Source organism: Stegodyphus dumicola, chromosome 3, assembly GCF_044657685.1.
Source record: "Stegodyphus dumicola isolate Sdum_Otavi_A_Nest chromosome 3, ASM4465768v1".
Lineage (NCBI taxonomy): Eukaryota > Metazoa > Arthropoda > Arachnida > Araneae > Eresidae > Stegodyphus > Stegodyphus dumicola.
Genome location: NC_140770.1, coordinates 22,043,147 through 22,058,684, shown reverse-complemented (window position 1 = coordinate 22,058,684; position 15,538 = coordinate 22,043,147). Strand labels below are relative to the sequence as shown.

At 32.6% G+C, this 15,538-nt stretch overlaps 1 pseudogene; it reads right to left on the bottom strand.

The window, feature by feature from the left end:
- Positions 1-503: 503 nt before the first annotated feature.
- Positions 504-4,050, bottom strand: LOC146997927 (SCAN domain-containing protein 3-like; annotated as a pseudogene).
- Positions 4,051-15,538: the final 11,488 nt, after the last annotated feature.

Genomic DNA, 15,538 nt, shown 5'->3' with positions numbered 1-15,538 from the left:
TATTTTATTCGTATTTCATCTCAAAATATTCAGAAAATATTTTAAATTTAAATAAAACTTTACACGATTTCTTTTTTTAATTACAGCAAAGTACATTCACTTTAAATTTAAACCACAAGAAATAATTTATAAAATCACAATATTAGCTTGGGGAGCAAGTGTGTTGAGGTCAGAGAAAAGTCTCTGGAACCTTTTTACTGGGCATGTGCATCTATTGTTTAGTAATAAAATAACTCTGTGATTTCAAACCCCCTTATCTATATCCGGGTAAAAATAAACATTCCTATTTGAGAAGCAAGCAAACGCCATTGTGAAGAGCAGTGGTTTCAAGTCCGCGACCACCATGCCTCTAGAGCAGGGGTCGCCAAACTTCTTTGATCATCGCCCCCTATATCATTTTTCGAAATCTCCATAGACCCCCACAAAGGTAATTTTCAGGTAATTAAAATAAAACTATATATTAGTCTAAATATTTAATAAATCAGAAACAGTAAGTAAAGTAGCTACAGATGTGCCAGGTGTTTCTTGGCAAGGTTCGCTTTATTGGGTTCGAAATTAGTCAATTTTAACCGTAAATGCCCTCGAAGCTCCACATTTAATTTATTTCTGTTTTTAGTTAAAATTGAATTAACGTGACTGAAACCGGCTTCAACCTTATACGAACTTGGAAACGCTAGCATAAATGGCTGAGCCATTTCGTAAAGTTTCACATATTTTTGCTTTATATTTATATTAGTCCAAAATTTATGTATTGTCAAATTTTTAATAAGCGTTTTTGCTTCAAGATGGGACAATAGTTCAGCAAGCTCATCTTGTATGTTGATGTCGACGTTATCAATTTGCGCCGAAAATGGCGCAGTAATCCTATCAGGGATGTCGATGTTTTCCAAATCAACAAAGCGCAGTTTAAAATCGTCGCTTAATTTTTGAAGATGATTTGTATATATTTCCAAGTCTTCTTCTTTTATTTTTAATTGTTGCAGATTTGAAAAATACTTATAATCCTTACGTAGCAATGAAGATCTAAATAAATTTAATTTTACTTGGAAGCCTAACAGTATTGTCCGAGCTTGGATAATTGTTACATCTTTTCCTTGCAGTTTTGTTTGAACGTCATTAAATTTTCCAAATAAGTCTGCTAAATAAAAAATATGGTTCTTATTGTTTTGGAGTTCATTGCTTAGAACAGGATTTATTTCGTTCAGAAATTTTGTCGTGGAGTCAAATAAATTGACGAGCCGTTGCAAGCATACACCTCTAGACAACCATCTAACCTCGGTGTGCAGAAGTAATTGTTAAATAACTCACTGTTTTCCTCACAAAGTTTGGTAAATAATCTTGATTTAAGAGGTTGAGCTTCAGGGGCGTAGCTAGAGGGGGGCATCTATCCCCGGGGGCATATTTCCCAAGTGCACATCAGCGTAGCCACTGAGGGAGGGGTTTCGAAAACGGACCAATGAGCTTCTCTTGTGACGCTAAATCTTCCAGCCTGTGAGCGTATGTTGTTTACGTTTTAATTTGTATTTGTTTCGCAGTTACAAATGTATGACGTAATAGTAAAATCTTGTAGTACTTCCGTTTTATGAGTTTAATTAATCGCAGATATTTCACTTTCACGATTTTTATCACGCAATCGCTGGCATTTCTTCGCGATTTTCATCACGCATTAATATTTGGATTGATGCTCACGGCGTATTATCCCTCTTTACATCGAGAAAATGACTCACGCTACAATTAGCTTCGAGTATTATACATTTACTAACACCTGTGGATTAAGAGAATTCAAGTGTATAAATTTTGGACTGGAAGTGTAACAATGAATCAAGTGTTTTTTATTTTTTTTTTTTTTTATTTTTTTTATTTCAGTGCTTGCATTCTTTTGAATTTTAAAGTGTATGTTTCAGAATACATATTGTGTATTATCTGATTACATCCATTATTAACAGTAAGAGTTAATATGTGAATAAATTGAATATATTCGTTGTGAATAAGATAAATTCATTCAGTTTGATGAGTATTTCTTGTGTAGACAGTACATGTAAGAGTGAGCAGTTATTAAATGTGAAATTGAACACACTAAACTTTATAGGAATGCAAATTAGTAAAGTTCACTTTGAATGAAATTCTGCATTCGTTATTAGAACATCTTTTTCATATAGACTGCAATAAAAAGTCCTGACTTCTATTTACATACATAATTGCTGTAATAGCTTCGAGTATTATACATTTACTAACACCTGTGGATTAAGAGAATTCAAGTGTATAATTTTTTGGACTGGAAGTGTAACAATGAATCAAGTGTTTTTTATTTTTTTTTTTTTTTTTATTTCAGTGCTTGCATTCTTTTGAATTTTAAAGTGTATGTTTCAGAATACATATTGTGTATTATCTGATTACATCCATTACTAACAGTAAGAGTTAATATGTGAATAAATTGAATATATTCGTTGTGAATAAGATAAATTCATTCAGTTTGATGAGTATTTCTTGTGTAGACAGTACATGTAAGAGTGAGCAGTTATTAAATGTGAAATTGAACACACTAAACTGTATAGGAATGCAAATTAGTAAAGTTCACTTTGAATGAAATTCTGCATTCGTTATTAGAACATCTTTTTCATATAGACTGCAATAAAAAGTCCTGACTTCTATTTACATACATAACTGCTGTAAATATTTTTCTCATATGGATAGTTTTATGTAAAGATAGCATTTTGAGCTCAGATGTTTATCACAGATTTCTTTCTTCACTTATTAAGTAATATTTCACATGGATATTTTTGCGGAGTATCTAACATTGGTTTGTATTTATTTCAAATTCTTTCGACCAGGTAGTGAAATCTTCACAATAGCTTATATTTGATCTAATGTAGCAATGAAAAGATTCAGAAGAAATCGACGATGCTTTAAATATTTTGTACAGAAATTTGCATGGCAGAATATTTTCAACCATCTTGTTTAAATCTTAAGGCACGCGAAAGGTCATGTGACATGACAGAAATATTACTGAATGCCCATTGGTCCATCCTAGAAACCACTCCCTCGGTGGCTACACAGATGTGCACTTGTGAAATATGCTCCCCGGGGTCAGAATCCAAGGGGCGCCAAACTGATGTTACGACATTTTAGAATTAAATGTTTTCCATCCTTGGCAAGCAGTAGGGGGCACGAAATCTTCAGTTGTCCCTGGGCGCTGAAAACCCTAGCTACGACTCTGTTGAGCTTTAATTTGATTAATAGATTTAATACAAAACTCTAAAGCTTCATGTATCTCTGAACTCAGATATTTTGCTACTAAGTTGTGTCTATGCAACACACAATGAATAGTACGAATACCGGGCACTTTTTCTTTGAGGCATGTAGCAAAACCTCTGTAACGCCCTACCATAGAAGGTGCGCCATCTGTGGCTACTGCTATTATATTTTCAAGTGGAATGTCATATTTATTTAAATATTCTTGTAAACATCTAAAAATTATCACTTCCTTCCCATCGGTTTCAAGATATTTAGGAAATAAAAATTCATCAATGACTTCTGCTTTAATTTTACTGAAATATCTAACATACGCCATAAGAATAGCAGAAACGCCAAAAACAGATTCATCAAGTTGTGTAGAGAACTTGCAATATTTTAGCTCCGAAACTACTGTGTTTTCTATTTCTTCGGCCATTTCATCAATACGCCGTTTTACAGAATTTGCACTTAATGGCAAAGACTTTAAAACATCAGTAGAGTCTTTTTTCATCACATTCTCAATGACGTCTTTAATTGCAGGTACTACAATTTCTTCTGCGATTGTGTGGGGTTTTCCCCTCTTTGCTATATTAAGCGAAATCTTGTACGAAGCAATTAATCCTCCTTCATTTTCAGTTTCAGTAGACTGTTTCATAAAACTTTTTAGAGTTGGTCGACAAGTGAATTTTTCTTTGAGTTTTTTGAAAAATTCTAATTCTTCATTTTTTTATCTGAATGAAGCCTTTCAAGATGATCTTTCATTTTTGACGGTTTCATGTATTCATTTCCAAAAGTTTTTTCGCATATAAGACACATAGGAATAGTTTCATTTGTCGGTGAACAAATAAATCCAGATTTTAAGTAATCCAATGAATAATACCGACATTTCTTTTTAGATACTGAAGCTGTCATTTTTAAATTAGGGTTCTGTAAATAAGTTAAAATTAAGTTGGTATATTATACTAATCCACATTATTAAAGCTTACCTTTTCACAAGTAACAATAATGAAAATTGATATCAAAACTAAACGAATAGTTTTATAGAAACAATAACTAATTATCCAATGGTAGATATAATAGTAGTAATAATGACACTACAAGCATTTAATACTTTTCACAGTTCACAAAGATAGCTGAAAATGCATATGATATTTGCGTTTGTAGCATCCAGTGTAGAATTGGACAAGCGCACATATGCATCTGACTCATATGCAAGGCTCGTATGGTTTGCGATGGAGACAAAGGGCGAACCAACGACACGATATGTACACAATGCTCTGGGGCAGTGGTCGCGCCCTTAAACCACAATGCAAATGCCATACATATAGAGGTTTTTTTTTTTATATATATGAAGTTTAATTTTTGCTATTTTTTATTGTTTATGATAGAAATCATGATGTGCGATGAATAACTTTTGAAATTTAAAGTTGTTTATATTAATAAAAGGAAGTTATTTTGTCCCATTGAAAACGAATTTTAAAAGACATCCGATTTGAAGTACTAAGACCTAAAACATGTATGATTCTGTAGTCATTTTGTGTTATTTAGAGGTAAAATATCAGTAATCAATTGATTTTCACTCAAAAATTTCGGAAGGAAGAGGAGAAAAAAATTCGAAAATTGGTGGTTTCAGGGCGCGACCACCGTGCGTCAAAGGGTTAAATTAAAAATCGCTTATTAAATTTTAATTTACCTCTTTGCATTTTATTTAATTTTAAATAATTATTTAATTACTTTAATCTTTAATTATTTTAATAAATAATAATTCATTAATTATTAACTAATTAAACTATCATTATTAATTAATAAGTATTAATTATTAATATTGATTCATTGGATAACAACTAACTATTTAATTCTTACATTATTAATGATTTTAATAGTCATTTTATTTATTTATTTACTATTGTTCCTTTTCGCTGACAGTCTTCCATAGGGTTCCGGCACTTCTGATTTTAGAAATTAAGCCCTGAGCGGTGGTACTCTTGTATACATTTATATGGATTTAGATTATTTAATAACTTGCTTTAAAAATGAAACAAAAAGTATACAAAATGTAAATAAATATCAAAACTTAGATAAAAGAAGCTTTTTATATTCATAAATTAAAATAAAATACTTAAAAAATTAAATAAAACAGCTGACCGCATTCCCCATTCCTCCCCCCTGAAACTATGAATTCCTCCCCCCCGTTGAGAATCCCTGGACTTGGATTCAACTGGATTTAGAAGACGCTATATTCTTTCCTTCTTTATGATATTGCTCATCTGATGACAGTTTATGATTACATGTTACAAGGAAAACTACAGATATCTGCACAAAAACAAAAAAAACTCTGAAGTGATCTGTATAAATTGTATCAATGCCTTGTCTGAAAGGTACAGACTTCAAGAACCTGCGATTTGATAATCTATTCATAGGCAAAGAGAAATAGAGATCCTTGGACTTTGCCTCATTTCGAGGCATTCAACAAAGCAGACATCGAAGTAAACAACGCGACAATTTAAAAATAAAAAAATTTAAAAAAAATTTTAAAAATCTGAAATGTTTCAGATTTTAAATTACGTCCAAAGGGGCGTTTTTTAACATTTCGTGTGTTACCTTTCTTTATTAAATATCATGTTCCTCGCACTTAAACCATAAGATCCAGTGCAACAGCAATATCGCAAAATAGTTTTAAAACGAGCATATCTTTAGAATTTCCGATACAGAGACTCACGCGCTGGAGATAAAAATGTTTTTTCTGCACAACGTTGCCATTGCTCGCTTTGAAATCCTTGAGTTTGTTAATCAAAAATTCGTCAAAGTTTTAAAAAATAGGAAATCGATCATAAAACAAATTTCAAATTTCAAATTTGGTCTTCCACATGCTCATATTCGTTGGAGGATTACGTTATGCAAAATTCGATGACTCTATGTACCGTTATTTTATGACAATGTGAGAAATATACATACATTTACGCAGATTTTCATTATTTAATTTCTTCAAATATAATGCAGGACTCTAACATTTTATGGCAACAGTTTGAAAAGTGAACCGACATTTATCCGTCCGACGCAAAATGCCAAAACGAAACTAATAATCCTTCGGGATTCAAATCCCTTTGGACTAAAAATCATCTGTATAGTAACTGAATAACTCGCATTGAAATTTATCATAGCTATGGTAAAATAATTGCTGTGCTTGGGTATTTCCGAAAAACACTAAATATTTTGCTTTATTTCTTAAAATTAGCTCGATACTTATTTCTTGCTTGGGTTTGCTTACAAAACTCTTTCAAAATAATGGCCCCTTTGTCATTCCAGGTACAATGTTACTAATCTATCCTAATAAAATCTGTACGCGCCTCTTGGTCTGTTTGCTTGTTTGTTTGTGGTATTACCTTCTCCGGAACGGCGGAGAGTTCAATTTCGAGAGAGGTACCCCCCCCCCCGGGATTTCAAAAATTCGTAGGAAAGCCATTTCGACCATTCTCATCTTAGTACGACTTTAATTAGCGGAGATATTAATTAAAAACTCTGAAAACGCTAATTTTTGCTCTCATTTTTCCGAGTGGCTATAGTCTCGCGTGTTGGAAATAAAAAATACTTTATTTCGAAAAGTGTTGCCACTAAAAAATACTTTATGGATGCTAAAGTGCTGCCACTAAAATTACTTTATGGATGCTAAAGTGTTGCCACTAAAAAATACTTTATGGATGCTAAAGTAGTGCAAAGTGTGTTGCCACTGCCTGCTTTAAAATTGTACAGTCGTTAACAAAAAATTTGTAAGTTTTACAAAATATGAAACAAAAATAACATTGCCAAACATTAAATATATTATTATTGTATAAGGTCAGATTTTTACGTTGAAGACATGCGTGTTGCATGTGATGTCACTGTATGCTGACGAAAATTGCTCGTAAAAGACCGCATTTTAAACTGCTGTTGGCAACGTTTTTGTTTCAGTTTAGCATAATTGACACGATATATTAATGCCACGTTCATTCTTTCACTGATATTGAAAAAATATTATATTACATTAAATTTAAATCATAACGTCATGCGTATTAACCTGAAGTGTCAAAAGTTTTTGTTTCCTGGTTTGGCAATAAAAAAATTATTTACGAATTGGTTATTGCTTGGAAAGAATGAACTGATTTCATTCATACTGTATTGTTTTTATTTCATACAGTTGCTTTTCAGGAGTACATAGAAATTATCAATTTTGCTTTGGCTGCAGTCCGCTCATCTGTAGCAAAGAAAGTTTATGTACATACATAAAGTAAGATACATATTCTTTATCTGTAGGGCTTGCCTGCTAGTTTTAAGCTGTGCGCTGATAAATATGTAGTTTTACTGGTTTATCGCCGAAAATACCTTCGAGTAAATTGTGAAGTAATTCTACAGCATATAGGAAGACTGACCTTAAAAATCCCCTTAAAAGTTTACAAGGTCCCGTGGTGAGTGAAGATTGGAATTTATTTTAAGCTCTAATGTATTGAGGACTAAAGTGGACCATTTTGTTTTAAGCTCTAATGTATTGAGGACTAAATTGGACCATTTTATTTTAAGCTCTAATGTATTGAGGTCTAAACTGGACCATTTTATTTTAAGCTCTAATGTATTGAGGACTAAATTGGACCATTTTATTTTAAGCTCTAATGTAGAGTCAATAGGTTTATTTCGAGAATGAAGCATGAAAAATGAGCAATGTCCTCACCCGGATTCGAGCTTCAGACCACACGCTTGCCAGCCTTATGTACTTCCAATTACACTATCGAGGCGCATGAAGAAAAAAAATATTTTATAGAGGAGCAGAGGAACCAGTCGTCAAAATAAGGGTGGTGAAGAATTATCGTCGACTACATTTTAGTTCGGATAGAGCAGTAGAATTACTATAGAAATTTTTGAACAAGGGAAATCGCAGAAATCTGCAGTGGGTTCCGGGATTCGAACTCTGAACCTCCTGATTGCTAGACGGCCGTGCTTCCGTTTACGCCACAAAAGCAAGGCGGTAAGGAAGAAGAAAATATCTTTTAATAGAATTAAGTTTTAGGATTAATTCTAGTGTAATAAAACTAAAGTATAAGTAAATTTTATCTTAGGTATATTTTAAATTGTATCTTAAATTATCTTTTTTTTTAATACATTTCAATGTTATCCCTACATTACATAAATTTTTACTCCTAAGGAAATATAAATTTTATTATACTAATTTATACGTAATTCTATGCGTGCAAAAGTATAATTTTTTGTTTTGATTTTGAATTTAATGATCCGCGTAGTAAAGGGCAGATTAATTAAATAAAATCTTGATGGAGTTTTTTTTATCACGTTCCATTTGTGAAATGAAGCAAGAATATTTTGCCAATGATCACTGCTCGTTCGCAGAAAGGTTTTGACACAACATTCGCTTTAGCATGTGATTCCTTTAGGATCACATTCTGATTGCCATATTCGCTCAATGCACTCAATGACATGACCCCAAATGGTATCCGATAAAATTTATTATTTCATCGAGGAAGCTGAAAAGATAACATTCAACTCTAATCGTCTTGTTTTTCCTAGTAGATAAGAAAACCTACGACGAAAGTGTTGAAACGAGGTAACTAACGTAAATTTTCCTGTTTTTCGTATTAAACAATAAGTGCATGATAATCCACAGGCGATATGGATAATCCGAAAAATCCGAAATCCTTTTAACTCGTAATGAAAATTCAGTGTTATAGAGGAATGAAGGAATTTTATTTCTCTCTTTTATCTTAGTTCCTTTCAATTAAAATTGTACAGTCAAATAATAATTTTTATTTTTGAAACAGAAAATACAAAACACACTTTTCCCAACAAACTGAAACAACAGAATTTTTAGCCCAAAGGGGCGTTAACCCAAAAGGGCTATTAGTCTGGAAACGGCATTTTGCATTAATTTACTTAAATACGATGTATCACTTTTCAAATTGTTGCCACCAAATATTTTCGCCTGTACACCTTTATGGTGGACCAATTTGATGAGCCCTTATGTGTGAGGCCCCTCGTGGGATTCTCTAAGCTCTGGTAAGAGTGGATTTAATTCCCGCTGTAAATCAGAACATGCAACCAAAGGCATCAAAGCATCAAAATTTAACAGGTGGTGATAAGCTGATGACATCTTAAAAGTTATTAGGCAATAGGCTAAAAGTTCTTATCAAGGCACATAAGTGTTACACAAGCGAGTGGAACAAATTTAGGCATCATTTCACAATATTTTAATACAGAAGCAATAAGAAATGGTACTACATAATTTGCATCGTGTAGGAAACAAAACACAGCCACATAATGAATTATTTACAAATTATTACTTAAGATGGTCATTAGCTGCTTCGGCTAATCTTTGGAATATGGTAACAGGTAGTTTGGCGACATTTTGGTAAGGCGATAAAGGTTACTAGCTAGGACTTTAGCAGTGTACATGGATAAAGTCAAGAGTGTGCGCAATGCCATTTTTGTGCAATTCTGGGTTTTTTTTTAAGTGAAAATAGGTCGACGTGTACATGGATACCGTGTATGTGCAATTCTTAAAAACGCGGCAAGCAGTGGGCGATTCTGCACTTTCTCCCAATTTCGCACCTAATCTTCGTCATGATTAAGCACTTTTGTTCCATAAAAGGTCTAGCATAAGCGTAATTCGGCTAGCAGATAGTTGGAAAAAAATTTTGAGTAAAAAAAAAAAGTGCTCTTACTTAATGAAAACAAAATGGCGTCCAAAAAAAAAAAAAAAAAAACTAGCAGGTTGCTGTAGCAGGGTTGATCGCCAAGTTACCATAATCCGAAGATTAACCGCTGCTTCGCATATAGTTACAAGAATCGTAATCATAACTGCAGATAGGAATAGTATTATTGTTTGAGTTCCTAAGATTCAAATGGACATTGTGTGCCAATTGATAGAAGTGGGCCTGAAATTGTATTATTTCTGACAAACCACGGGTAGCAGTCCATTTGTCTTCGGATGCAATTCTCTATAGTCTGAAGTTGCTTCAGTTTGGTTTTGTAAAACCATGCTCAAGCAGAGTAAGCGTAATTGAGCATGGAACCCAATATTGTTTGGTAAATATGTAACTTGTTGTCTAGAAATAAAACGCCTTTCTGGGCTAAAATCGCTTACTTCAGAAACTTACTTCAGAGACAGCTGTTTTTGGACACGATCGGTTCAGCAACCAAGATGTTGCAAATTAAGAGGAGCACAATGAAGAAAGAAAGATAAGTGTTCTTTATATTCCACTGGCGTGGACATAGTGTTGCTGTGACTAATCTCACTTGTCTGATCTAATCAGAACAAGGCCCACGAATTTTATTGTGGCAAAGAGTGTGGGATCTTGTCCTCTTTGATAGCATACAAAGATCTCACTAAGGAGACCTGGCGACTTCTCACACAGGCGTAAAAGAAAACCAACACAGAAGAAGGGGGAAATAACCCTTTATTATTTGTCAAACTCTGAACACAAATGCATGTACTTTCGTTCTTACAATAACACCAACGACTTGCAGTGGAACTTAAGAAGAATTGAACAATAAAATCAAAGATAAAGAATAGTGCTAGACTAACATTTAAGGCTAACTAGACTGATTCAACAACCTACCCGGTGTTGGGTGTATCAGCAACTCAGCGTAACAGCAAGGACAAACTAGTAACGTGCACTACGTGCAACATCACTCTCTGAATAAACTCTCTCTCTTTAGAATGGTGTTTGAGACACCAGGGTGCCTGAGCCAAGGTTCTACCCATTGTAGAACAGTTTGATCATTTCGAAAGGTAGTATACAATAACCGAAAGATAAATCGAATAGTTTTTTTAAATAATTTTGTTAAGGTCAGATAAGAATATTGTTAACGTATTAATATCAATGGAGTTGTTGTCTAAATTAGTGAGAGCAGAAAAGTCGAGAAACTGGTGACTGTGACCGTAGTGCAAACACAGTCAAATCGAATCCATTCAGAAGTATCAAGTACACAACAGCAAATTTTAAGACATAAATCTGAAATAATTATATTCATATAACTATAACATACACAAAAGCAGACAGAAAATTCAAGGTGTAGCAGATAAGAGGAATGAAAATAAATACATAAATAAACACATATGTCAAATTATTAGAGTTGCATATTACATGATCCATACATTTAGTTGGGCCATAGGCCTATCCATATTTTCCAACCTGTTATAGTCCTAATCACAGATTTTAATACTGGGATTATCAATATTTTGCTACCTTTCATGAAATTTTTTGGCTAAGTTATAATAATGAGTGCGCAGTAAATCAATGCCTAACTCTTCATATATTTTATTATTCCTTACATACCATTCAGAATTTGAAATTTGTCGTAGAACAGTATTCTGGCAGACTTGCAATGTTTTCCTATGAGTTTTCTTGGTATATGCCCAAACTGGACTTGCATAACACAAAAGTGGACATAGAATGGCCTTGTAAATGAGTAACTTGTTGTCAATAGATAATATACTGTTTCGAGCAATTAAGTCTGAATAAACTACAAGATTCTTCCGTTTAAATATTCATCTGACCTGACTTTAAATTTGCATCCTGGCAAGTAAATGAGAGAGAAAAATGAGAGGTTTAGAAAAGGTAACAAACTTAAAATAATTTGTTATGTAAAATAAGGGAAACCTACAAGCGTACAAGATTATGTTTGCAAAAGCCTTGAGCACTGTGCAGACGACAATCTGACTTTGCTCAGCTCCCAATTTTGAACGAAAGCATACCGGTAGGTTTGTCCGATAGTCTCCCATTCTTCTCCTACCACCAGCCACTCGAGAGGATTTTCTTCTCTTTCTTCCTTTCCTTTTTTCTATTTTGAGTGTCGTCATGCCGCTCAGACATTATACATTTACAAACATCCAAGTCTTCACTGGATTCGAACCAGGACCCTTCCATACGTCAGCCTACCTAAACATGACAGCCTACATGACGTAAAGATAGCTTTTTCATTTTCAGTTTCGTAACATAGTGAAATCGAGAAAATAATATAAATATAATATTGAAGACAATTAATAATAACGCACAGTTAACCCATCTAATCTGTATACTCATTTTAATCGCGTATCTCATTCTTCAAAAACTATACATATCGCGTAATTTTCCTGGCTGTTTTCAGGCTGAGAAATGAGGGGGGGGGTATTAAAAAATCTGAAAGGACTTATATTTTTACGTTTGCTCAGAAGGACTTATTTAAAACTTAACGTAGTTTATAAGGGTAGATTATTACTAGAAATGGCCCAGGTTGAATGGCGAACATTGTATAAGATAGTAGTTGAATATACATTTAGAATAACATAGGAAAGTTACGTATTTTGTGTATATTTGAAATGAAGTGTATAACATAATAATAATGAAATGAAATGTATAATAAATCATAAGTGAAAAATATATAACATAATCCTATAAAAATATTTTAATGATATTCATGAATTAAACGCATTTTTATTTAATTAAATAAAATTCAAAAGTAAAAAAAATAATATTTTTATGAACCGCAACTATTGTTTTTAAAAAGCTTAGTTTACTCGTGAATAATTTGAAAAATAAATATGTTTCATTTCATTTTCCGGAATGGCAACGCGCTTGAATGAGGAATGGAACAACGCAATGAGACTATAGCTCTTTTGGGCTTAAAAAAAAAAAAAAAAAAAAAAAAAAAAAAAAAAAAAAAAAGTGGAATATGCGAAATAAATACCGCATTTAGTCGAACGCCGTAGGAAAATTTAAGTGTCCCTCACATTCCTATAAATTAAACTAATAACTTAAAAATGTACTATTTAAAACATATCTAATTTATGATATATCCAACTGATAATTTTTATGAACGTTTGCCAAGTAATTGTAATTAATCGAAAAATGTTTCTAACGCAATATATTACGTATCTGTAACCGATTTTTTTCCTAATTATGAATCTAATTGCTGTAATTTTAAATACTTTTTAAATAACATATCAAACCGAGAATTTTTATGGACATCTACAATATTCTTTTAATAAATTAAAGACGCTTCTATTGCACACATTAATAGTCTCGAAGCAGAACTGTATGACTTTCATATTCAAAAAATTGAAGCCAAACTTATAAATGAAACCGCTCATATAATTCAGCGATACGTTTATTAAACTAGGCTTAGAAAGAAGAGCAAGAATTGGGTTGACTGGAGCTCTCTGATGTCTGGAGGCCGGATAACACCAATTCTGTACTACTTGATAAATTAAACTACGAATAAGCAGAGTTCACATGAATTAGAACATGTTTCAGCATATTAGGAAGACCATCATAACATATTATTTGAAAGATTATTTTCGTGCTCTACGGGATATTAAAAAAAAATGTGTTGCAGTAATAATGATCCGAATTTAAAGTTTTCCAAATAATTATTTTTATTCATAAGTTTTTGGGTAATGTTAAACAGTCATTCTTTAAGAATTTGAATATTTTTAATAACATATTTCCTTGCATATACCTTTTTTTTTTTTTTTTTTTGGCTAATTTTATCTCCAAAAAATCAAGAGGGGGAACATTATACCAATGATTTAATTTCCGAAGGATGTGGTTACATACTAAGAACATAACAAATGAAAACTAGCCGTGGATAAACTACAGGTAACTATCATAATATTATTTCGCTAAAAGAAACCTACATTCCAATAAGAAAATATAGTAATATTAATATTACAATATCTAATAAGATATCTTCATTTCTTCTTCCCTATAACTTGAATTTCGCTAGTTCTTTTTGTTCTCTCTGCTACTCCTTAGGCCTCAAATCATTAGGTTCAGTTAGGTTATTTAAACGTGGCAAAACACACAAGGGCAAGCTACCAAAATGCAGAGAGACCTTAATGGTAGGACTTTTCTGAGTGAAACTAGTTGGCATTTATTTTACAGATGAAATATTACAGACCGGTGGTCCTGAATTCATACAAAATGAAATTTTTTAGCGACAAAATAAAAGCTCTTTTAACTAAATTTTAAATTTGGCTTACTAAATATTTATAAAAATGGTACTTACGTATTAACGCAACCAGGCCAAGATTCGCATAAATTGCCAAATTTGGCGACCCTACTTACGGCAACCCTACGTGTTATACTTAGTTTTGTAAAAAGAGCAGGTGGAGATTCACAAAATTTTCCTGCATTTCCGTGCAAATTTTTGTAATTTATGAGAAAATAGCAGAGTAGATGGATAAAGTCAAGAGTGTGCGCAATGCCATTTTTGTGCAATTCTGGGATGTTTTTTTAAGTAAAAATAAGTCGACGTGTACATGGTTATGGCGAATACGGTTTTCAATCAGTGCTAAAAGCAATAGCCAAAAGATTTCCGCCAAAAAAATAATTCTGCAACTTATTCAAATTCGAAACCGGAAAGGTTTAATTGCTATTTTATATTTTAAAACAAAATAATATAAAAAACTGTATTAAAAATTATCTGTAATTAATAAATGTACATTTTCTTTCTATTCGTACTTTTTTACTCAAACTTACAAATCGCGCCAACCTGGTTGCGATAATACATAAGTACCATAAAAATATCAATAACAACAGCACGAAGGCGCCGCCCAGGCGGTATAGTGGTTAGGGAAGCTGACTGCGCTATCGAAGGGCCTGGGTTCCAATCCCGGAGAAGGCATGGCTTTGTAATGAGGCGATGATGGCCCACCTATTAGGCGCCTCCATGATAAAGAGACCATCAGATCTGGCATTGTGTTGGACTGGACTGGGTTGCACTGTAACTGCTCACAATCACTGGAAAAAAAATAATGCAAAGGCAAAAACATCACATTCATATCTATTTATTCCTATTATTTATATTTTATTCATGTTTATTACATTTTATTTATTTATTTATTCACATTTATTTTCTTTCTCTTAAAATATTTCTTCGACGCATAAATAAAAGTGCGTAAGTTTGTATAGTATAAATAATTGCTATTGCTTGACTGTTTATGGACCTTCATGGCTTTCATTTTCCTTCGTATAATTTAGAGCAATGTTTTCATGTGCCTTATATTATGTCTTATCGTCCCCAAAAAACTATATTTTACCCTTCGCAAAAAATTCAAACCATATTATTTGCTTGAAATCAATAAAAAATTACCAAGCAATTAAATTCTAATAAAATTGCTGTATATACTGTTAAAATTAAAAAAATATATAAGTAAGGTTATGTAATGAAATGATTTAAGTCTTATCTTTCCTTTTTCACTCGCTAAAAGGCGAAATTATGGAAGAACTAATTTTCTAACTTGTTTTTTTCATGAATGGCAAGATTTCATTTCCTATACACT